Source organism: Camelus ferus, chromosome X (genome assembly GCF_009834535.1).
Source record: "Camelus ferus isolate YT-003-E chromosome X, BCGSAC_Cfer_1.0, whole genome shotgun sequence".
NCBI lineage: Eukaryota > Metazoa > Chordata > Mammalia > Artiodactyla > Camelidae > Camelus > Camelus ferus.
The window spans coordinates 35377118-35402822 of NC_045732.1; the positions used below are offsets into that span (position 1 = coordinate 35377118).

General features: G+C 37.9%; 1 non-coding gene across 1 annotated transcript; it reads right to left on the reverse strand.

The window, feature by feature from the left end:
- Positions 1-18224: 18224 nt before the first annotated feature.
- On the reverse strand, positions 18225-18296 carry TRNAA-GGC. Its single transcript has one exon. It is a non-coding gene; the product is annotated as a tRNA-Ala (tRNA).
- Positions 18297-25705: the final 7409 nt, after the last annotated feature.

Sequence of the window (25705 nt, forward strand, 5' to 3'; positions counted from 1 at the left end):
AAGATCACCCCTCCACCAGCCCCAGCCCTCCACATGAAAACGCGTGACCTAAGCAAACTTTGGCTTTGTGATACCAAGATCAAAGAACATGGCTGGGCCATAAAAGCATTACGTAGCATCCCAGGAATATGTCTCCATTGGTGTCAGCAAAGTTTCCCCCAAGAGCTCAAACCCCATTACAGACTCAGAGGAGTTGTCATAAAACATGAAATACACATAGGATTGGCAAGGAAAGAAATGTATCATGGGTTTTTCCTTCTTCTTCAGAATTAAAGCTCTAAGTTAGACAGGGGGAAGACAAATGCGACACGAGCTCTGAATTATTCTTTTTAATTTATACACTTCAGCGGTTCATTGTTGCCTTATCTCCTGGAGGTTGAAACTAATGAGAGGCTGAATAATTTCACGTTAAGTCAAGAAAATGGAAATTGGATATGTTTGGAACAGTCGTTATGTAAAATATGGTTGTTTTTATTGCTTTTAACTTGTGCTCGGTAGACTATCTTGTTAATTCAATAAAAAAAATTTATGAAGGTAAATGAGTAATGTTTGCAAGTTTCTTTAAGCTCCTTGGATGAAAGGGGCCATATAAAAACAAAGTAGACTGTGTTACATTATTATTTTATTTCATAAGCTCTGCATCATAAAAAGTTGCAAATAAAATCTCTCAATGTTTTCAGGAGGATGAACATTATCTTCCTAGTGTTGGGAATAGAGCTTCAGGCTTTTGTGAAAGTGGCAACTCCTATTTTTTTACTGCTGCTCAAGTTTCATGTGCTCAGAGGCAGATATTGACAGGTGAAGTTTTGTTGAAGTTGTGAGGATGGAGTGTGTGTGTGTGTGTCTGTGTACTCAGATGAGAAATGGGTCACACACAGGATGAGTCAGACATTCGATTAGGTGTCAGTTTATGATCAATATTTCTTTTTGGCTGCTAGTGTGTATTGCTTTTCTGAAATTGCTATATTGTTTTCAAAAATAGACCATTTCTTTTTGCTTATTTTCAGGGTCCAGAAATTGAAAAGAAAAAGTTGTATTTTGTCAGCTTGTGAATCACTGAAATTTACATGTCATGCTCCAGAATGAAACACACACTCAACAAAGATGAATTGAATGCCATTATGAAATCCTCACATCATAATCACTAGCTGTGTTCAGTGAATTAGGAAATTTCATACGAGTTTAATACCCTGACTGCATTCAAGAGGTAACAAAGGGAGGCAAAGCATACATGCACATCAAAAGTTCAATAACTACAACAGACAATGGTATATGTCAAAAGGTACCAAACGAGTAATCTGAAGAGTACAGGCTGGGTATTCAGAGGCAAAAGTGGAGCAGCCACCAAAGAATCTGAGCCAAGTGGGACAGCAGAGTCATCAAATGGTGGGACAGTGGGAGCACTGGCCGGAATGGAGTTTTCAAGGACAGAATGGGGAGGTGAAGTTGGACATTTAGCTTGAAATTATATCATAAATTGTTCTTCAATTTTCTCCCTCAATTATAATCATCCTCAATTATTTATTTCCATTAAGCTCTCTCCTTTTTCAGTTTTGGTCCTTAAGTCTCTAAATATGAATATGTGTGCTGTCCAGGAGGCAGACACACACAGTTGGTCTAGCTTCTCCAATAACCACAAAAGAACAGGTGACAACAAGCAATCTTGGTTGTTGATGATGATGTTTAAAGTATTTTATTTTAGATATCTCATCCTCTTGGATTGGAAGAATTAATGTTGTTAAAATGGCCATACTGCCCAAAGCAATCTACAGATTGAAATGAGTACATTGTTCACAGAACTAGAACAAATAATCTTAAAATTTATGTGGAACCACAAAAGACCCAGAATCACCAAAGCAATACTGAAGAAAAAGAACGAAGCTGGAGAAATAACCTTCCCAGACTTCACACAATACTACAGAGCTACAGTAATCAAAACAGTGTGGTATTAGCACAAAAATAGATGTATGAATCAATGGAACAGAACAGAGAGCCCAGAAATAAACTCACACATGGTCAGTTAATCTTCAATTAAGGAGGCAAGAATTTACAATGGAGGAAAGACAGTCTCTTCAGCAAGCAGTGTTGGGAAAGGTGGATAGCCACGTGTAAATCAATGAAGTTAGAACACTCCCTCACTCCATACACAAAAATTAACTCAAAATGGCTTAAAGACTTAAATATAAAACAGGACACCATAAGTCTCCTAGAAGAAAACATAGGCAAAACATTCCCTAACATAAATCGTGGTAATATTTTCGTAGGGCAGTCTACCCAGGCAATAGAAATAAAAGCAAAAATAAACAAATGGGACCTAATTAAACTTATAAGCTTCTGCACAGCAAAGGAAACTATAAACAAAACAAAAAGACAACCCATGGAATGGGAGAAAATATTTGCAAATGATGTGACTGACAAGGGCTTAATTTCCAGAAATATACAAACAGCTCATACAACTCAATAACAAACAAACAAACAAACAAACAAAAAACAACCCAATCAAAAAATGGGCAGAAGACCTAAAGAAACATTCCTCCAATGAAGACATACAAATGGCCAATAGGCACATGAAAAAATGCTCAATAGCGCTAATTATCAGAGAAATGCAAATCAAAACTACAATAAGGTATCATCTCACACCAGTCAGAATGGCTATCATTAAAAAGTCCACAAACAATAAACGCTGGAGAGGGTGTGGAGAAAAGGGAACCCTCCTACACTGTTGGCAGGAATGTAGTTTGGTGCAGCCATTATGGAAAACAATATGGAGATTCTTTAAAAAACTAAAAAGAAACTTACCATATGATCCAGCAATTCTACTCCTGGGCATGTATCCAGCGAGAACTCTAATTTGAAAAGATACATGCACCCCAATGTTCATAGCAGCACTATTTACAATAGCCAAGATATGGAAGCAAAGAAATGTCCATCAACATTTGAATGGATAAAGAAGATGTGGTGTATATATATATATATATATATATATATATATATATATATATATATACACACACACACACACACACACATACATATATATAATGGAATACTCCTCAGCCATAAAAAAGAATGACATAATTCCACTTGCAGCAACATGGATGGACATAGAGGTTGTCATACTAAGTGAAGTCACCAGAAAAACACAAGTATCATATGATATCACTCATATGTGGAATCTGAAAAAATGAGACAAATGAACTTATTTGCAAAACAGGAACAGACTCACAGCATAGAAAGCAAACTTGTGGTTACTGGGTTTGGGGCAGGGGAGATAAATTGGGAGTTTGGGATTTGCAGATACAAACAATTATGTATAAAATAGATAAACAGCAACGTCCTACTGTATAGGACAGGGAACTATATTCAACACCTTGTAATAGCCTGTAATGAAAAAGAATATGAAAAGGAATACAAATATCTATGTATAATGGAATTACTATGCTATACACCAGAAATTAACACAATATTGTAAGTCAACTATACTTCAATTAAAAAAAAATAAAAATTTTTATTTTATTTTACATGTAATTTTTTTCCAACAGGCTCATGACACTGTCAGCAGCCCTGAAACAATTTATATGTTTGTTATATCTCTTTCTATTTCTTTCCATCTTAATAGTCTAGATCTGCTGTCAGCAGTCTTGAATGTTTGATTTAAATCAAACAGCTATGGAGAAATCAGGACCCTCATACATTGCTGGTGAGAATGTAAAATGGTGCAGCTGCTGTGGGAAATAGTTGGACATTTCCTCAAAATGTTAAACACAGAGTTGCCCTATGACCCAGCAATTCCACTCCTAGCTATATACCCAAGAGAAATGGAAACATACATCCACACAGAAACTTGTACATGCTGGTTCATAGCAGCATGATGCATAGTAGCCAAAAAAAGCAGAAACAACCCAAATGTCTATGAACTGATGAATGGATCAAGATGTGGTATATCCATACATTAGAATATTATTCAGCCACAAAAAGGAAGAAGTACTGATACATGCTACAACATGGATAAACCTTGAAAACATTCTGCTGAGTGAAAGAAACCAGTCACAAAGGACCACATGTTGTATGAGTCCACTTATATGAAATGTCCAGAATAGGCAAATCTACAGAGACAGAAAGTAGATTAGTGGTTGCCTAGGGTTGAGGGGAGAAGGGGTTTTGTGAGGAATGGGGAGATTTCTTTTAGGGGTAATGAAGATATTCTAAAACTAGATTTTAGTCATGGTTGCACACTGTGAATACACTCAAAACCACTGACTTGTATGTATAATTTTCAAAGTTCACGAACTTATATTTTTAATTTTTTATACAGTATTAAAAGGTTAATTTCCATTTATAGTTATTACAAACTACTGGCTATATTCCTTGTGCTGTACAATACATCCTTGAGCCTACCTTACACACAATACTTCGTGCCTCCCACTCCCCCACCCTTATATTGCCCGTCCCTGCAACTAGTAACCACTAGTTTGTTCTCTATATTTGTGAGTCTATTTCTGCTTTGTTATATTCACTCACTTGTTTTATTTTTTTAGATTCCACATATAGGTGATAGCATACAGTATTTGTCTTTCTCTATCTGACTTATTTCACTTAGCATAATGCCCTCCAAGTCCATCCATGTTGTTGCAAATGGCAAAGTTTCATTCTCTATGGCTGAGTCATCTTCCATTGTGTGTATGTATATGTATACCACATCCTCTTTATCCACACTTAGGCTGCTTCCATATCTTGACAATTGTAAATAATGCTACTATGAACATTGAGGTGCATGGATTCTTTTCAAATTAGTGTTTTTCATTTTCTTCTGATGTGTACCCAGAAGTGGGATGGCTGGATTATATGGTAGCTCTGTTTTCAGTTTTTTGAAGAAACTCCACAGTTTTTTGAGGAGCAGCTGTACCAATTTACATCCCCACCAACAGTGTAGGAGGGCTCCCTTTTCTCCACATTCTTGCTAACATTTGTTATTTTGTTATGTTTGATCATAGCCATCCTGACTGGTGTGAGGTGCTATCTCATTACAGTTTTTGATTTGTACACTTTAAATGGGTAAATTGTATATTATGTGACTGATATTGCAATAAAGCTGTAGATACTGACAGGCATATGTAGAATAAAGAAACAAGATTATACTGTATAGCACAGGGAAATACATACAAGATCTTGTGGTAGCTCACAGCGGAAAAAAAAAATGTGACAATCAATATATGTATGTTCATGTATAACTGAAAAATTGTGCTCTACACTGGAATCTGACACAACATTGTAAAATGACTATAACTCAATGAAAGAAATGTTTAAAGAACAAAAAGAAAACCAAAAAAAAATCAAATGCAGTAAGATTTAAAAAGACAAAAAAATCTTTTCTTGCTTCCTCTCAGTAGTCTTGTCCTCCCGCTGATGGCCATGCAATAGCTGTTATTTTATGCCACATATTTTCCTCCATAATTTCCCTGGATCACATATTTTGATTCTAGGCACTTCTGGAACATTCTTGGTAACCTATCTCAGGGTTTGACTTCTCTTCTGCATCAAATGATTAAAAGGAAGTATCTGTGCTTTTACAAATTCTCCTTTATGCTTGGAAATTGAACTTGCTTTCTTACCAAATGTGGTATCAGGGAAATGACATTATTTTTACAACTGAAAATCCAGTACCTCTGATAAAAGCTGAGAGTTTATTCTTTAAATAAGACCATAAAATTATATGTGTATTTTTTGAAACAAACCCACTAGAATGTACACTTCTAAGATCTAGCACCTTCCAGGTTGTCTTTTTATGATGCTCTGTATTAATGCCAAGATTGATGGAATCATTGCTCTAACATTTTTGAAACTCTTATTTTGTTAGGTTTGCCCTCAAATCATGATATGTGGTTTTTAAGATATCCTGAATGGCAATACATTTCTGTCCTTTAATGGTGATTTAATTTTTGGCGATAGTCAAAAGCCACCCGTGTTTGATAAGTAGGTCAAAAGACCAATCTGGAGAATATTTTTTAATGTCAAGAATGAAACATGACTCCAGGGTAATGAAACTTTTCTTTTCCTGGTAACTCAAACTAAATCTGAAGGCACTTTAAGAATATGAGTTTGAAAAAATTATTTGAGGAGTGACAGTATTATTGGAATGAGCCTCTGGCTTCTCACCAGACACAATGCCAAGGACTTTACATGGATTATTCCAATAAACCCTTCCAACAGTTCTGCAGGGTGACAATTATCCCCATTTTACTGATAAGGAAACAAGGTCATAGAAGGTAAACATCGTGCCCAAGTAAACCTAGCTGTCCTGAGGCAGAACTGGTCTTCAAATCTGTAACCTGCTGACTCTCCACGGGGCCAAGTGGATAATAAACGCTCTCATCATAGTTTTACAAATTAGTAGTAAGTCAGACAGAGAAAGACAAATATCGTATGATAGCACCTATAAGTAGAGCCTTAAAAAAAGATACAAACGAACATATTAACAAATCAGAAACAGGCTCACAGAGATAGAAAACAAACCATGGTTGCCAGAGGGGAAAGACTGGGGGCAGGGGTTGGGGAAGGGATAAATTAGTTTGGGACTAACATATACACACTACTATATATAAAATAGATAAACAACAAGGACCTACTGTATAGCACAGAAAACTATATTCAGTATCTTGTAATAACCTATATGAAAAAGAATCTGAAAAAGTATACATATGTGTATATATATATAACTGAATCACTTTGCTGTACACCTGAAAGTAACACATTGTAAATCAACTAGACTTCAATTAAAAAATTCAAAATTTTTAAAAAGGATCTACTCAAACAAAAATTTTAAAAACCATGAAAAACTAATCACTTTGCTTTCTTCTTGGAGTGGTTTACAATTTTTATTCCCTAATTCTACCTGCTGTGTGTATGTCCAAGTTTGAAACTGAGCTGAGTCTTCCTCAAAGAAATAGGGCTTTTTTGCCCTTTCAAGTTTCCTTGCATATCTCTTCCTTTCAGAGCTAGAATTAGATAAGGTAAGTTTAACTTGGCAAAATTGAAATGCAGCACCTTTCTCCTCTAATGACACCTAAAGCTTCTCATTTACCTTGTGTCGAAATGATCAGAAGTCCAGAGTCAGTGGAATCCTAATTAGTGAGGGTTTGTCATGTTTCCTCTTTGAGCTCCTTGGATGGCCCCCATGCCATACGTCATCCAACATTGTGCTTTTCGGCTTATGAAATCAGAAAACATAGCCTAAGAGAGCAGGGCCAAAGAAAGGTATTAGGAGGATAATGTTAAAACCTTTAATAAAATTAAAACCATGACTATAGCCAGGGGAACTATCCATCCATGGGATAAGCATATTAGTGTAAATGAATTAAGAGTTAGAAATTAATGAGGCCTATTAATTGAGTTGATTCCTATAATCTGGTAAAATTCAAATAGCATCTTCGTTTAATTGGCCCACGGACTGCCTGAATGAATACGACTAGAACTCTTGGAAAGCAGGTTTGACTTAATACTTAAAATATTTTAGCAGGGCCATGCCGAGGGTAGCTTAACCACGACTTGGCTTTAGACCCGTGGGTTCCTGAAATTAATAGAGTAATAATAATAGCGAGCACTTATATAGTACTACCTATGTGCCAAGTATTGTTCTAAGTTGACGCAATCTTCATAGTTGGGAAGTAGGTGCGCTTATCATCATCCCCATTTTATAGGTCGATAGATCAAGGGACGGGTACATTCAGTGATTTGTCCAGGGTCACAGAGCTAGTAAGAAGTGAAACCAAAATTTCAATGTGTTCCAAATCATGACACGACATAGATTCTATGCTATGCTGCTTCTAGTGTGAAGTGGGTTGGCAGAGAGGACAGGGTTGGCTGGCAGGTAAAGATAACCTCTTTTCCCTGGGTCAGAAAGATTTTGCCCCATGGTATATGCATAAGCTTATCGGAAAAAAAAAAAAAAAAAGCTTAAATCTTCAAACACAGATGATGAGAAAAACTTACTTTCTAATGAGAAAAAAAATAAAGAAGTCTTTCTCGGCTTGCTAATTGATTCCCTCTGGGGTGGGTTTTTTTGGTGGAGGTACTGGGGATTGACCCCAGGACCTTGTGCATGCTAGCTACACCCTCCCCGCTTAATATGGCTTTATACCACCACACTCTTTTTTTTTCCTCCTTAGTGCTCCTGACACACTTCTGTCTGATCCACGACCACCTCTGTGATGGGACTGGTGGCACTGTGATCCTGGATGACAACTGATCACCGTCCCTCTCTGCTCTTGGTCACACTGTCATCTTATTGGTAAAGTAATCTGAACAAGTATGTTCAGGAGGGAAATGCAAAGGCCAGTTTTCAAAAGCCAACAATTCTCTCCATCTAGTTTTTGAAGTGATTCTAAGGGACCATCCCAAATTTCTTCAACCAATCTGGGTTGAATCAATCACCACCTGTCCCGTTTCAGTAAATGAGCCCATAGCAGTCATGTATATTTTGGTAGAAACTTAAGTCACTCTTCTGAAAGGTATCATGCTTGTTACTCTTCCAGAAGTATTTATATATGAATAATTTCAATTTATATTTAAATAACCTCAAACCTCAGAAATGTTGCAAGAATAGTACAATGAATAGTACAATGAAATCCCAACCAACCTTCAACCTTCACATGCTTCAATTAACATTTTGCCACATTTCCTTTATCATTGCCTCTCTTTTTCTTTCTCTATTTTTTTTTCCTGAACCATTTGAGAGTAAATTGCAGATATCACGCCCCTTGCCCCTAAATTCTTCAGTGTGCATTTTCCAAGAGCAAGGACATTCTTTTGCAGGATCATGGCTAAATTATGCAAATCAGAAAACTTGATGTTTATGTAATGCTATAATCTGATGTGCAATCTGTATTTAAATTTTGCCAGTTGTCCCAATAATATCCTTTATATTCTGTGGATTCCCTGAATCCAATTCAGGATCACAGATGGCAATTAACTGGCACATCTCTGTCTCTTTTAATCTAGAACAGCTCCTTATCCCCTCTTTGGCTTTTATGACCTTGGCATTCTGGAGTAGTCCAGGCCAGTATTTTCTAGAATGTCTTTCAATTTAGTATTATCTGAGGTGTTCTCATGGTTAGATGCAGGTTAAGCATTTTTAGCAGGAATACTACATAGGTGGCATTTAGATTAAAAGTTCTATTTCTAACTGGTATGAAAACAGTATGCAATATAATTTAAAGACACTATCAGGTGAAGAATTATTTTTGAGACAAGGAGAAGTTAGCCATTCTACCTACATTTTAATCCAATATTATTTCTCTGTGGTATATTCATTGTGATCCAGAAGAATAGGACAATTTAACAAGAGCATACTGTAATTACTGTCATGTGGTAATTATGGAGTTTGGCTCTGTAAAAACTTTCTCAATTTTAGGGCCATAGAAAGATGTTTTCAATTTTGTGAACTCCCTAACTCTGAACATTTCTGCCGAGGAAGCCAGGGATCCCTGATCATTTAGGCATCAGACTGGGACTGGACTAAGGTACTTTCTGACCCTGACACGTGTCCCAGGAAAGCGAATGTCTGCATTCATCCTAGCTTTCTAATTGCAGGCAAGGATCTCACTCTGAATCAACAGGAAATTTTTCAGTATATTAAGAATCTACATATCATACAAAAAGACACTCAATTTTCTCAAAATTTTAAAAATGCAAATTAAAACTGTATTGAGATACCATCTTTTACTTATGAGATTGGCAAAAATCTGAAAGTTTAATAATACACTGTGTTGGTGAGGATGTGGGTAGATAGTCTCATGTATTACTTCGTGAGAATGCAAATTGGTATATAACCTCTCTGGAAGGTAATTTAGTAATGGCTATCAAAATTATAAATTTATTTGCCCTTCAACGAACAGCTAAACTTTGGGGAATTTATTCTACAGGTATACTTGCACACATGGAAGATCATATAAGTACAAGTTTACTCTCAATGAAGCACCGTTTGTAACTGCAAAGGATTAAAAACACTGCAAATGTCCATCAGTAGGGAACTGGTTAAATAAAGGATTATTTATCCATTCAATGGAATATCATGCAGATGTCAAAAAAAAGAGGGTGGGGTGTGGGGGAAGCTGTCTATGTCCCGATTTAGAAAAGACTCTAAAATATGGTAAGTGAAAAAATGCAAGTTTTTATATGCGGCACCATTTTTATACTATTCCATCTTTGATATGAAAGGGAAGGCACTAAAAGTCTGTATGCGTATTTGCTTGTATGTCCACATATAAACTAAGAATAGTAGTGAGGGAAGATCTTGGCAGATGGGGGACGAGGATTAATAAGAGGCTGTCACCTGTCCATCCTTTTATACTTTCAGGTTTCTGAACCACATGAATGCATTACCTATCCAAAAGCTAGATTTAAAAAGAAACAAACAGAATGAACAGAAAATACAGTTAAATGATTGTTCAGTATTTTGTTATACTAAGTCTTTTAAATTCTTTTGTTAAAAATGGTGAAATAAAAACAAACAAAATACAATCTATGTCTTCCTTCCTGCTTACCCGGAGTTATGAACTCCAGAGGCAATTTTCTAGTATTTAGGACTTTTTCTCTGTTAAATGTGATAACATGAGCCCCAGGTATCAAAAGGCGTTCTCAGCAGTGTGTGTGTGTGTGTGTGTGTGCGTGCGTGCGCGAGCGTGTATGTGTGTGTGTGTGAGAGAGAGAGAGTCTAAATTTGTTTTCTTCCAGGAAACCAAATCCCAATGCATTTATATGAGCATGGTGTAGTCGCCCCTGTTGGTGCTCTGTGTACACCCCCTTGGGATCCGGTTGACATCTGGAGAGCCCCCATCTCTCCCAACTCCCGTGTGCCCTGCTTATAATGGCTTGCACCTGTGACACTCTTTGGAGGTCTGCCCATGGGCTGTTCCAGCTACTTTGCTCACTTGTCCAGAAAGCAAGGAGTGCCTGGGAATTTCCTTCCCCTGGGGCAGCCTTAACCAATGATTGACTAGTGCAGGAATATGAAATCCTAGCTCCTTGCCTCCGGTCTGAACAAACTTGGAGGTGTAATTTACGCTCGAGAACTCTCCACAGGATCAGGCTGAGGTTGGGACTTGGCTTGAAAGTGCATGTTTACTTGGCTTGTTTCCCTTCTGTGCCCTGTTTCTCCCACTCCCTTACTGGTTTCTCCAAGGAGTACTTCTTTCGTCAATCATTTGTACATCAGTCCATGTCTCGGGGCCCCTTTCTGAAGTACATGACCAAAGACGTGATTTATTTGATTTGGACTGGCTGTAACAATGACACCAAAATTTGATTTTTCCCAACAGATTTGAGAAATTGGGGTATCGTTAATTATAAATTCCAATCCCACCTTTGATACACTGCAAATACTCCACACTATACCTCATTATGTAATTATTTTATGATGCATAGTAATTTAAATAACTTGCTTCTATGAGCAAATGGGTTTTACCACACACCTAATCACATTACCGATTTAGTTAACACAGAAGTCCTGCCCCCAGGGTCTAGTATTTAAAGGACTGTAAATGGAACATACAGTGTTTCAAGTAGACCAACACAGAGGTATCAAAAGAAAAATCTCCCGTATCATCCTGGGTTATCTTCCGATCTCCTGAAGCATGAGATCTTATTACTTCTATCATTATTTTTGCCTGCCTACCTAAAGATGTCATTAAAGCTCCAAGTAGAACACAGCTAATTTAACAACTGCCTATTTGCATTTCTCCCTGTAAAAGCTTGTTTTCTCAAATATAACACATCTTTGCTCTTACAAAAGAACCAGTTTCCTGGACAAAATTTTCCATTTCTCCCTTCCCCATAAACACCACCTCGGTATCTGGCATTCTCCTACACGCGAGGGTTTTGGTCAAAAGTTTAATCATTTTAAGAAGCATCCACAGCGCAGCAAACATCAGAGAGAAGATTCTTGCCCTTCACAGGCTTCCAGTCTAAAGCGAGAGGGATAAACATCCAGATCAGAGGTCAGCAAACTACAGCCTACAGGCCCAGTCTAGGCTACTGCCTGTGTTTGTTCTGCCCCATGGACTCAGAATAAATTTTACATTTTTTCAAACCATTGAAAAAAAATCAAAAGAATATTATTTTATCACAAAAATACGTGGAATTCAGATTTCAGTGTCCATGACTAAAGTTTTGTTGGAACAGTGGGGTCACTCACTTATTTGCATATTATTATTTACATATTACCTATGGCTGCTTTCATTCAAGTAGTTGTGACAGAGGCGTTGTGACAGAGGCATTGCGGCCCTCTGTGGTCGGCAAAATAATGCCTTAACCTTGGAACCTGTGAAGATGTAACCTTACATGACAAAGGGCGTATTACAGCTAAGGGCCTTTTTTTCTCTTATTGAAATATGGTTGATGTACAATATACATAAATTACAGGTGTGCAATACAATGATTCACAACTTTTAAAGGTTATACTCCATTTATAGTTATTATAAAACATCGGCTATATTCCCCATGTTGTATGATATATCCTTGTAGCTTATTTTATACCTAATAGTTTGTACCTCTTAATCCCCTACCTCTTTATTGTCCCTCCCCCCTTCTCTCTTCCCACTGGTCCACCAGTTTGTTCTCTGTATCTGTTAGCCTACTTCTTCTCTGTTATATTCACTAGTTTGTTGTATTTTTTCAATTCCATCTGTAAGTGATATCATACAGTATTTGTCTTTCTCTGTCTGACTCCTGCTAAGTGAAATAAAGTTACGACCTTGAGATAAGAAGATTATCCTAGATTATCCAGGTAGGTCCAATCTAATCATATGAGCTCTTAAAAGCAGAGAATTTTCTCCAGTTGGAGTCAGAGAGATGTGACAGAAGGGAAAGAGAGATTCAAAGTGTGTGAAGGTTTTGACATGCTGTTGCTGGTTTGAAGATGGAAGGGACATTGTGACAAGGAAGCTAGGCTGTGTTAAGGAATAGAGAGAAGCTGACAGCCAGCAAGGAAGTGGGGGCATCTAGCTACATTGGACTGGATTTTGCCAGCCACCTGAATGAGCTTAGAAGCAGATTCTGACCTCAGAGCCTCCAGGAACATGTCCCAGCCACCACCTTGACTTCTGTCTTTTGAAACAGTAACTTAGTGGGCTCTCCACAGTGCTGGTCTTTCAAGCAAAGAACTGTGAGGTTATAAATGAGTATTACTTTAAGCTGCTAAATTTTGTTAAAGTAACCAGATTAGGCCCAAGATGGAGTCACTCATGCTAAGCCCTAGGCCAGCAAACAAACTAACTTAACTAAGTTGCTATGCTCAGCTCTTCTGGGAAAGGAAGTCCTGGGTCAGCCAATCACTGCTTGCCTGCTCAGCACAAGATACCTGGCCTGCTCCAAGACTTCCCTTTGTGCCATATAACCAATCATTAGACGCCTAGTATGAATTCCTTGTTCCTGCTCACTTGGGTCCATAAAAATCTCTCACCTTGTACAGCTCTGCAGACCTCCTTTCTATCTGCTAGATTGGATGCTGTCTAATTCATGAACAAAAGCCTGCTAGATCAGTACATTGTCTGTGGAAAATTTTCTCTTAACAGTTTGTAGTAATTTGTTTCAGCAGCAGTCAGAAACTAATACATCCTCAAAGTCTAAAATATTTACTATCCGGCCCTTTCTAGATAAATTTTGCCAAACCTTGATCTGAATCCTTGTTCCCCCAAATTGTGGGTCCTCAGACAAGCAGCATTGGTATTACCCTAGAGCTTGCTAGAACTGCAGAATCTCTTAATTAACCAGATGGAAAGGAATTTTTCGCAACATATATCAAATCACCACAATGTACACTTTAAATAGCTTACAATTTTATATGTCAATTACACCTCTATGAAGCTGAAATTAAACAAATAAGAGTTAAAAAAACCAAAAAACCTCAGTACCCATATGGTGTATACCCATTATTTGTTGCCCTATTAGAAAAAAAAAAAAAAAAAAGGAAATGCAGAATCTTAGATCACATCAAGACCTACTGAATCAGAATCTGCATTTTAACAAGACCCCTAGGGGATTTTTTTTTTTTTTTTGAGTAAAAGTAGATCTATTTAGAGAGATGTACACGGAGGGTGAGGGGTGGAGGGAATTAAAGTAAAGTTAGATACACACTCCATAGACAGAGTGCAGGCCCTCTGGGAAGGCGAGAGAGAGAGAGCGACCCTTAGGGGATTCTTTTGCACATTAAAATCCAAGAAGTGCTTGTCTAGAGTTCACTTTGTTGTCTTGGCTGCTACCAAGATGTTCTTGGCTGCCTTTGTCTGGATAGAGAGTTGAGCAGAGATGTACATAAAAATAATGTTAGAGGAAAGCTGGAAGTTGGCCTTAGCTAGCTAGTTTATAGTTATCACAGTCACCACACCCTTGTCTTCATCTTCAGCATTATCATCACCACATTCATCATCATGCCAACGCAGCATCAAGCACCTGCTTCTGGCACCTCCACTGCAATTATTGCCTATATTACTTGGCTCTTTCAATTCTCCAGAAAGCCACTATATTAGTTCCTTGGGGCTGCTGTAACAAATCACAACTAGATAGCTTAAAAGAACAGAAATTTATTCTCTGACAGGTCTATAAGGCAGAAGTCAGAAATCAGTGTGTTGGCAGATTAGGTTACTCCTGGAGGCTCTAAGGGAGACTCTGTTCCATGTCTCTTTCCTAGCTTCTGGTGTTTGCTGGCAACCCTTGGCTTTCCTTGGCTAGTACATGCATCACTCTAATCCCTGCCCCCAACTTCATATCATCTTCTCCTGTGTCTCCAGTCTCCTTCCTCCTGTCTCTTCTAAGAACATTTGTTATTGGATTTAGGGCCCACTCTAAATCTGAGATAGTCTCATCCCAAGATCCTTAACTTATTTACAACTACAAGAACTTTTTTCCAAGCAAGGTCACATTTACAGGTTCCTGGGGGTGCTGAGAGTGGGTTATGTTTGGATGTGGATATATCTTTTCAGAGGCCACCATTCAACCCATTACAATCACCATTAAAGACCATAAGCTGGTTAATCAAAGCTAAGTGACTCACTGCAGTGAGAACAAACCCATCCTTAGAGTCTTAATGAGTGTCTTAAAAGGGGGAAATGAGCAGAAGTTAGTCAGAGGGTTTTAAGGTCTGGAGTGGGCGATTTTAAGAAGAGTCTTGCAAGGCAGAGTATTGATTGGGATCAGGCAGAGTTTAAAACATAATAAATTTGGACTGGAGAACACAGTGAGGAGAGCCTTGATGATCAAGCTTGTCACTCAATAGCCTGGGTTTTCCATAAAGATAAACTTTTTCCGAGCCTCAGGCTTCATCTTCCATACAATGAAAGCCCTGCTGGAAAGTATGCAGATGAGTCTTTGCATCCATTTATACCTTAACAGGGATGAGTTTGTCTGATAGCTTTCAGAGAGTTCAATTTCATAGGGAAAAATGAACTTGAACCCTGATTCAGGCTAAAGGAGAAGGAAACCTCACAATTTTTTCTAAGCCAGATCTTTTATTTGGTTATGCAGTCAAGCTACCTCTCTCCCTGCAGTAAAGCAAAATTCCAGTCTCTCATTATTCAGCTGGCACTGCTCATGTATTAGATGTAACTGAGGGGAAAAAATGTACATTCTAAACACAAAACAGAAACAGACTCATAGACATAGAATACAAACTCGTGGTTGCCACAGGGGCGAGGGGTGGGAAGGGACAGACTGGGAGTTCGAAATTTGTAGATATTGACAGGTAGATATAGAATAGATAAATGAGATTATAGTGTATAGCACAGGGAAATATGTACAAGATCTTGTTGTATCTCACGGTGAAAGAGAATGTGAAAATGAATATATGTATGTTCATATATAACTGAAAAATTGTGCTCTACACTGGAAATTGCCACAACATTGTAAACTGACTATAACTCAATATAATAAAATTATAAATAAATAAATAAAATGTATATTCTATCGACTTATGTTTAGGCACCACTTTAAAAATAGATAACTTGTTTATTTATTATCCATTTTCTTCTACTGGAACATATTCTTCCTTGGTAAAGGACTTTTGTCTTATTCATCATTCCAACCCTAGAACTATTTCCTGGCACAAATGAAATGCGTGATAAATATTTGTAAGATAGATGAAAATAGATGATAGCTATTTGGAAAAATACATTAAAATACTGTTGAATATATATGGACAAAGGAGTCAGGCAGAAAATGTCTCCTGCTTATTTATATCTTGATGGTCAAATAAATCAATTTCTAGTTAAGATCTATTCAGATCCCCCTGATAATGATAGTAGGGGTGTTTTGAAAGGGAAAGGTGGTAATAGAAGTTTGAAATAGAAATATGTAAATTGATTCCTATTCTATCCTTAGAAGATTTAAGGTAGATGTCTTGTAACTGCATCTAAATTGAGGGATGAAGATAAACCTCTGAAACCAAATCACAACACACAGAATCCAGATGGTTTTTCATAACAAAGTGGAAGCCAGTTTGTACGCTCCTCTTTGAAGCAGCCAGTGTGTATTAAAGCAGAGGTAATGATTATAATGATTGACTTTAATTTAACCCAAGTCTGTCTTTAATAAATGAAATTTTTCTCTCTCTTAAAAGAAATCTAAAATGGAGAGGTTGTCAAGAGAGGAGAGAGCTAAATTTTGCAGGAAAAAAGAGAGAATGGTGTTCTTATGGGGAATTCTGAAGAGTATTAAAATTGACTAATTCATTAGAAGAGCCTTTTGTGAGCTTATTACAAGTTCTTCATTATTGCAGGTCTTCCAAAAGAGCTTAAAGGGCTTTGAATGCAAAATGAACAGTACATCTTGCTTTGATGTTTCCTAAATATCTGACTTTTTGAAAACAGAATAAGGTAAAAGCCAGACATAGTTTCAGCTTCCCTGATGATTTTAGATGTTACTTGGTCTGATTCAGATAGTTCAGCAATTTGTTCATTGCTATTTCATTTTGTTCCATAAAATCTTTATCTCATACACAAAATATTTGAATTTGTCTGCGCAAACATGCTGCTAACTTTTTTCCCCAGTTTTATTGAGATATAATTGACATACAGCACTGTGTAGTTTAATATGTATGGCATAATAATCAGATTTCCATACATCATGAAGTGATTATCACAATATGTTTAGTGAACATCCATCATCTCATACAGATACAAAAATTAAAGAAATAGAAAAATGTTTCCCTTTCTTGTGTTAAGACCTCTTAGGATTTACTCTCTTAACAATTTTCATATATAACATACAACAGTGTTAATTATATTTATCATGTTGTACATTACATCCCTACTACTTAGTTATCTTATAACTGGACGTTTGTACCCTTTGACTGCATCATCCAATTCCTCCCCACTTCCTGCTTTATTAACTTTTAACATATTGCAAATTTACAATGCAATTCGATCCTTCTGTGATATTAGCACTCATCACAAGTCCCTCATTCTTTGACAGGAACATGGTTCAGTGTAAAACTATGTAAATGCAAAAAAAAAAAGGATCTTCTTTTCCCTCCTTGCGTAGTTGCTGCTGGGTCAACCCCCTAGGGATCTGATGCACTTAAGGCTATCTGAAAACCTGTCACATCCTTTCAATAGGGGAGACAGCTCACCCAAGGATTATCTAGGGAAATGTACTTTGCTCACTTTATCACTGATTGAAAATCAAAGACTTCATGAAGTTACATAAAAGCTTAAAGAATTTTGTCCAGGAGAGGTGCAAATGATTTCTGCCCAGTGGGAAAAATAACCTCAGAGGTTATAGGTTCTTTGCCCTGAAGGAAAGGTTTGTATCCAACAGCCATTTTATCCTAACACAGTCCTTTGTTAAATTACCTATATATATCAAGCTCTTCACGTGCTCTTCAAACCAGTCTTAATATTCTACTGGTTCCTGCATTAACTGAGTTGAATAAAATCTTTGGCTTATATTCCTTTTTTAAAAAAATTGTTTCGAAGTGTAGTTGATTTACAATGTTGGTTTCAGACATATAGCAAAGTGATTCAGTTATACATATATATACGTATACTTTTTTCTTTTCAGATTCTTTAACATTATATGTTATTACAAGAAATTGAATATAGTTCCCTGTGTTATACAGTAGGTCCTTGTTGTTTATCTATTTTATATATAGTAATGTGTCTGTTAATCCCCGACTCCTAATTTATGTTCCTTTTATATATGCATAAGAGTCATGATTTTACCTTTTCTTTTTTTAATGGAGGCACTGGGGATTGAACCCAGGACCTTGTGCATGCCAAGCATGTGCTCTACCACTGAGCTATACCACCCCCACCCCCGTGCTTTTATCTTTTTTGAAAATTATACCTAAGTGCCACTTAACACCTCACACCTCCACCTACAGGCAAGTAGGTTCTGGACTACCCCTAGGGGAAAGAAAGCAGATCAGAGAGAACTTCAACATGAAAAACAAAATAAAAAATGACTGAGGTAAGGAAAAGATACCTTCAATCTCCGAAGAGAAAAAAAAAAAATCAATCACCATAGAAACCAATATGGTAATGACTTTTAGTCGGCCCTTATTCTGTTCCCTTTGTGGGGGAAAGGGAAGTACTGGGTTCAAGCAGTCGGACAGGGTAGGGGGTGCATTGTTTGTAAACTAGAGGTGTTTGGTTCTCAGATTTGGTTACAGATCTTTTCTCCTCTGGGATCCTTTAGCGGATATACAGAGAGCACATCATTTCCTTTTCACTCGTTAAAAAAAAAAAAGAAGTTGTCATTCAGTTTCCTGAGGCACAACCCTTATCTCCTTGCCTATCCTCATTTTCGAAGATCACCTGAGTCCTATTTCAGGCTTGAGTGGTATATGGTTATTACCCATCAGTGTCAGTCAAGTAGGGATAAGCTGTGTCCCCTTCCATCGAGGAAGTCACAGTCTCAGAGAGAGAGAGAGAGCAAAGGAGCAAAATGGACACAGGTCAGTAGAGGACAGAGGAACAGTCTGGAAAGATCTGCTATGATTTGCCTATGATTAAGAGTACCTGAGTCTAGTGAGAAAAGAGGGTAAGGTTTCCACCTTAAGGAGTGTTCCACCTTAAGGCATAAAGACAGCGGGCTGAAATATGCAGCAACATGGATGGATCTAGAGATTGTCATACTCAGTGAAGTAAGGCAGAAAGAGAATGACAAATATCATATGATATCACTTATATGTGGAATCTTAAAAAAAGACACAAATGAACTCATTTACAAAACAGAAACAGACTCACAGACATGAAAAACAAACTCATGGTTACCAAAGGGGAAAGGGGTGTGGGGAGGGATAAACTGGGATTTGGGAATTTGCAGATACTAACTACTATATATAAAATAGATGAACAAAATTTTAAAAATAGATAAAACAACAAGGTCCTACCATACAGCACAGGGAACTATATTCAGTACCCTGTAACAGCCTATAATGAAAAATAATATATATGTGTGTATAACTGAATCACCATGCTGTACACCAGAGGCTAACACAACATTGTAAACTGACTATACTTACAAAAAAAAAAAAAAAAGACAATGGACTGAAGTCTAGCTGGACTTTCAGTTATTTTTCTAAGAAATGAGTCATGAAACTCTGGATTAGGTACCCTAACTTCAGAAACTAGGTAAAAGCCCTTAAGCCTTATACTATTTACTCATTCAGCAAACGTTTTCTGGGAGGACCAAAATTGTGTCATTTTTAATTCTTTCAATTAGTGAGGACTAATAACACACTTTTTAAAATGGAGGTACTGAGGATTGAACCCAGGATCTTGTGCATGCCAAGCATGTGCTCTGCCACTGAGCTATGCCCACCCCCCAATAATATACTCTTAAATGAAGTCGCCATATGTGCTAAACTTTGGCCTTGAACCAAGCCACAAAGGGACCTACCAGTGGGACAGCAGCTTTGGAGAGGGGCGAGACAAAAAACAGGCCCAACACATGAACGGGAACAGAAAGTGTGGTGTTCAGTCTGGGGCAAGAAACGTCCCCGTAAAATACAAATAATGTGAGCCCACATATCAATGTTATATCCATAAACACATACCCCTCAGGCTGCCCACACATTCACCCTGATGACCTCATTTTAATTACCTCTGTAAACACTCTATGTCCAAATAAGGTCACGTTCTAAGGCACTGGGGGTTAGGACTCCAACATTATATATTGGGACCGACACAATTCAATGCGTAACAGTACCTGAAATATTGACTGAGCTGGTTATTCTCTGTGTGTTCCCTCATTTTCCTCCTCTCAGTCTTGCTCTGTGCCCAGAGAGGGGGACCTCTACAGATGACATCAGTGGCCTTCTCCCTCTGGCTTCCAGTTGGGCTGAGCTAATATAGGAGGCACTGGCAGAAGATCAGAGGGCAGAAGGAGGGAGAGATTTGATATTTATTTGCTCCATTTCTGCCCCTCCTTGTCACTCCAGACTTAAGGGTAGAATGAGTTTCTCCGCTGTTACTAGTGCCTGGAAACCTCAACATCTCTTTTTGCTCTTCTTAACCCCATCCACACCTCTGTAAATAGTCAGTTAAACCCTTTGGTATGGCACCAACTTCCTGTCAGGAACCTGACAAATACTTAAACATACAACATATTTTATATAATTCACATACTGGTTGTTAAGAAAAATATCCAAACATTGGAAATAAGGCAAAGGCAAAGAGACATGTCCTTTCAACGTCATATTAGGAGCACTGTGTAACAAAATAATTTAATTCTCCAGGAGATCATACCTGTGTTTGACTTTACTGTTTACAATTTGATTAGCACCCAAATACTGTGAAGTTATATGTTAACTTGGAGATTATTTCTGCCTGGTAGAAAAGATAACTGTAAAGGTTATGGTTTTACTGCCCTGTGAGTTATTTAATCAGTCTTGTATCCTACATAGCCCTTATTCTAACATTCCTTTTTATGAAGGTCTATAGATACCCAGTTCATTAAATGCTCTTGGAACCAGCTTTATAATCTCACTGATGACCTCAACAATACACTGAATAAATCTTAGATATAGTTTTATTCCATATGTGAGTTTAATTTTTAATTTTTTGAAAATCATGCTTTGACATACTTCAGTTTTGCAATGTATTTTTTACACCTAACATATGATCAACTAATTTCACTCAACCATTCCCCCCGATGTTGGGGATTTAGGGTGCTTCTCATCTTTAGCTAAGGTAAATAAGCTTTGCTGATGATATTCACTTTTTTAATTTTGATTTTTTTAATTTTATTTTTTTAATTGAAGTATAGTTGATTTACAATGTTGTGTTAGTTTCAGGTGTACAGGAAAGTGATTCAGTTATACATATATATATATATATAATTATAGAAATCTATTCTTTTTCAGATTATTTTCCATTATAGGTTATTACAAGAAATTGAATATAGTTCCCTGTGCTCTACAGTAGGTCCTTGTTTATCTATTTTATATATAGTAGTGTGTATCTGCTAATATCAAACTCCTAATTTATCCCTCTCCCCTCCTTCCCTTTTGGTGACCATAAGCTTGTTTTCTATATCTGTGAGTCTTTCTGTTTTGTGAATATGATGATATTCACTTTTAACTGTAGTTCACACGTTGGCAAATGTTTGTTTGTGGGAAGAAGAATGGCATAAAGTTTGCGTTGGGCCTTCACCTCCCATATTCAAGATGGTCCTGCCCTCCCTTCCTTCTTTGTCCTACTTTCACCCCACCTCACCCCCATTACAGCCACCAGGATGTCCTTCTGGGACTTACAGCCAGTTTGGGGCATGGCCTGAGCACACTGCTTGCTAACAATAGCACCTGACCTGTAGTGAGTCCTTACTATATCCAGACACTGTGCTAAGTGCCTGATATGCATTATCTCTTCTGGTCCCCATGACTACCAGTCAGACAGGCCCTGTTATCATCTGCCTTTTCTCCCTGTGAAGAGGCTAAGGTGGAATTTAAACCCAAGTCTGACTATAAAGTCTGTGCTCTTAAGCACTAAGGTGGGAATTCACTGCATCCATATTAAATACCTGAGTGAACGAATAAATGAATGGTCAAAGCACTCCTGAAAGGGCTGGAGGGCAGAGGAGCCGAGTCTCACTAGCTGGGTGCAATGCTGGCTGGGGCTGCCTTCACAGGCCTCTCCCTGGCCCCTCTATTTACAGTTCTCTATATGCTCTGCTCACTTGCCTTCTAGTTGTCGACTAAAAAAAAAGCATGACCTAAAAGTTGAAAACTATGTTTTATGTGGCGGACTTACTGAGGAATCAAGACCGGAAGATGGACTCTGATTGTGCTGAAGGACTGCTCCAAAGAGGTAAGGGAGAAGCCAGGATATATAGCAGTTTTTGCAACAAAAACTACGTAATCGAAACATCTAAAGGTTACTGTTAATTAAAGAAAACTAGGCATCTCAAGTTAATGAATTTAGCACTTTTCTATGTATGGGAAGATGCAAGAATCTGGGCTCATTGAAATTATTCCTTTGATATGCACCTTAACTATTTAGGGCCAGTATCCTTTTTTTCTCCATCCTGAATCCCCTCAGGGTGCACCATCAGGGGCAGCTGCAGTGGCTGGGAGCTAGACTGCCCGAAACATCCTTTATTTACGGGTATGGCAGGTGACATTTTTCATCCACATAGTTCAGGGCTTGGCAAACTTTTCTAAAGAAACATAGACAGTAAATATTTTAGGTTTTGCAGGTCAAGTATAGTCTCTGTCACATATTCTTTCTTTGTTTCCCCTAACGCTTTAAAAATGTGAGAACCATTAGCTCATGGGCCATACGAGAATAGGCCATGAGCCAGATTTGGGCCACAGGTGTTAGTTTACTGACCCCGTTCCAGGTCTTTGATTCTTCCTGCAGATTCGTTTCATCTTTCATTAACTTCAACCACTGCATTCTTCATTTTAGTTACTGTATTTTTTAGTTCTAGAATTTTTATTTGGTTCTTTCTAATGGTTGCCAGTTTTCTGCCAAATTCTTAATTTTGTCTTTTATCTCCTTGGGCATAGGAAAGATAATTATTTTAAGCTCTGAGGCTCTTAATTCTAATATCTATAGCCAGTGTGAGTCTGTTTCTATTTTCTATAATTTCTGCTAGGTTTTTTTTTTTAATGGCATCTTTCCTTCTTGTGTGTCTCATTATTTCTCGTCAAATGCTGGACATTGCATTTGGAAAATTGTTTGTAGAAACGCTTTGATGCACGGATGTTCTCTTCCTCCAGAGAGTATTTCTGTTTACTTCAGTGTGGTATCTGAGCATGCCAGCAGTTTGGGATGCCCAGAATCACTAGCCAAGTTCAGTGAGATGATTCCAGGCTGAGCTATAGCTCTTGGGAGAGTTTATTTCTGGTTATAGGATGTAACCCTTTGGGGTACAGGCCCAAGTCTTCTCCTGTTTCCTTGCCAGGTTCCTTAGCTCGGCAAGGGTAGGAAAAGTTCTGCTTAGGGGGGCTGGAGGTATAGCTCAGTGGTAGAGCATGTACTTAGCATGCATTAAGCCATGGGTTCAATCCCCAGAACCTCCATTAAAAAAAAAAAAAGTTTTGCTCTGCATTTGAGCTTCTCAGCTTCCCTACTGAAATTAGTATAAATGTCCTGGGCAGAGCAGTTTCCAGGGCTTCCTTCTCCCTAGTGCCTTCTCACAGACCTTTTCTATCCCACGCATCTTGTCTAGTTGTCCCGAAGTCATGTACATGAGCCAAATCCCCTAGTCCACCATTCCAGAAGTGGGAATGCAGAGACAAATTCTCTATGCAAAGGAATTTGGACCCTATTATTGAAAGAGACAGTTCAGAAAAGACTTACACTGTTCTTCAAAAACTGCAAAGAAGATCAGACAAATAAATAAGTGAAAACCCACTAGCACATACCTGTTAATTTGGTTTAAATTTCCTCTGTAGCATATTTTAATATACAACAATTATTGAAATCTTTAATAAATAAAGATTCTTCTAGGTAATTATTAATTATATCATTATATACTCTAAAATCAATAAGGATTGACTGGATTGCCTGTATATTTTGAAATTCTTGTTGAAAAATTAAACAAATCAAATGAAAATACTTTTCTTTGGGAAACATAATTTTGAACTGTAGTTTTAACAGAAGGCTTCTTGAATTAAAAAAAAAAAAAAGATTCTGTGTTAAAGGTAATTTTCCTCTACTCTATCAAATAAGGACTCTTCATATATTCTCCACACTTACAATGATGCTTGGCAGGTTTCCCTTCACAAAGCTCTTTATTAGCATCCTGTTCTTTTTCTGTGCACAAGCAAAGTGGGCTGCTCTACGGATACAAAAAGACGTAGAACATGTTATATTCTCTAATGTTACTGGGAGAAAAAAAAAAAAAAAACACTTTCACTCCAAAGTCAGGGTGAGACCCTGATTAGGGAGCAGTCTTAACTGCGTAGATTATAGACACTTTCCAGCAAGGCGAGTACACCACAGCAAGGGCACCCCAGAGGACATGCGAAGGAATCGACACGGTGTTGGCCCAGCAACAGCTTGCCCTGGCTTCCATCTGGCAGTTGTCTCTTTGAAGGAGATGTGACAACTGTGGTCTTCATTGCTGGTTGGAAGAAAAACCTCTTTGTTTATTAAGATAAAGGCTAAGATAGAAGGTTGTTACCTAAGGCCTGTGACCTCTTTCTCTTCACCTAGCCCATGATGAGAGGCAGGGATTTGATGGGTGAAACATCCCAATCTTCCAAGGACCATTTTAAACTCACAAGATTTCTGCCTAGCAACCACCACTTATCTGGCCCTCTTGTCTGCTACCTATTATCTCTGATTATGTTACACCGGCCAAAATGAGTGGGTGTGGGTCTCGCCAGGTAATTTGGATTTGTTGAGCCTCCCTCGTCATGCCCAAGCCATGCCTTCACCCTTTTCCTGAAAACCACTGGTGTTATTTTTCATGGTTTTTCCTTTATCAGGTCTTCTTTCTCCTGGTCTGTATTTGACTGGTCATTTTAAGATGGGCAGAAGTTTTCAAAAAAGTTTCCCCTTCCTCTGCATCTGATGTAGGTCGTCCCATCTACCACATAACACACGCTGTTCTGTGTCTAGGTGAAGTGGATTTCCAAAGATGCGACTTGGGTAGACAAGAAGAGGCAAAACCTGAAGCAATGTTCCAAATTTATTTTCTTTATCTAGTACTACTCAGATTCTGTTTTTTTTCCCTCCTATTTTAAAGATATAATTTATATACAGTAAAATTCACTCTGGTGTACGGTTCTGTGAGTTTTGAAAAATGATAGAGTTGCGAAATTCTTATAACTGAAATACAGAAGTCTCATTGCCCCAAAGAGACCCTCAGGCCGGGCTGAAATCAACCCCTTCCCCTCCTCCCAACCCCTGGCAACTACTAATCTGTTTCCTGCCCTTATATGTTTGCCTTTTCCAGACAGTCATAGAAATAGAACCCTAGAGTATGCAGCTTTTGGGGTCTGGGTTCCTTCATTTTGCATAATACATTCCTCCAGGTTTTTGCATGTATCAGTAGCTGGTTCCCATTTTATTGCTGAAGAGTGTGCTCTGACATTGATATATGCATGTTGTATAAATCTTCATCCATTGTGGGACATTTGGGTTGCTTCTAGTTTTTAGCAATTATGAATAAAGCTTAGGTTTACTAGTGAACAGGTTTTTGTGTGAACATAAAATTTCCTTTCTTTGTGGTCAATATACAGGAGTGGGATTGCTGGGTCTCA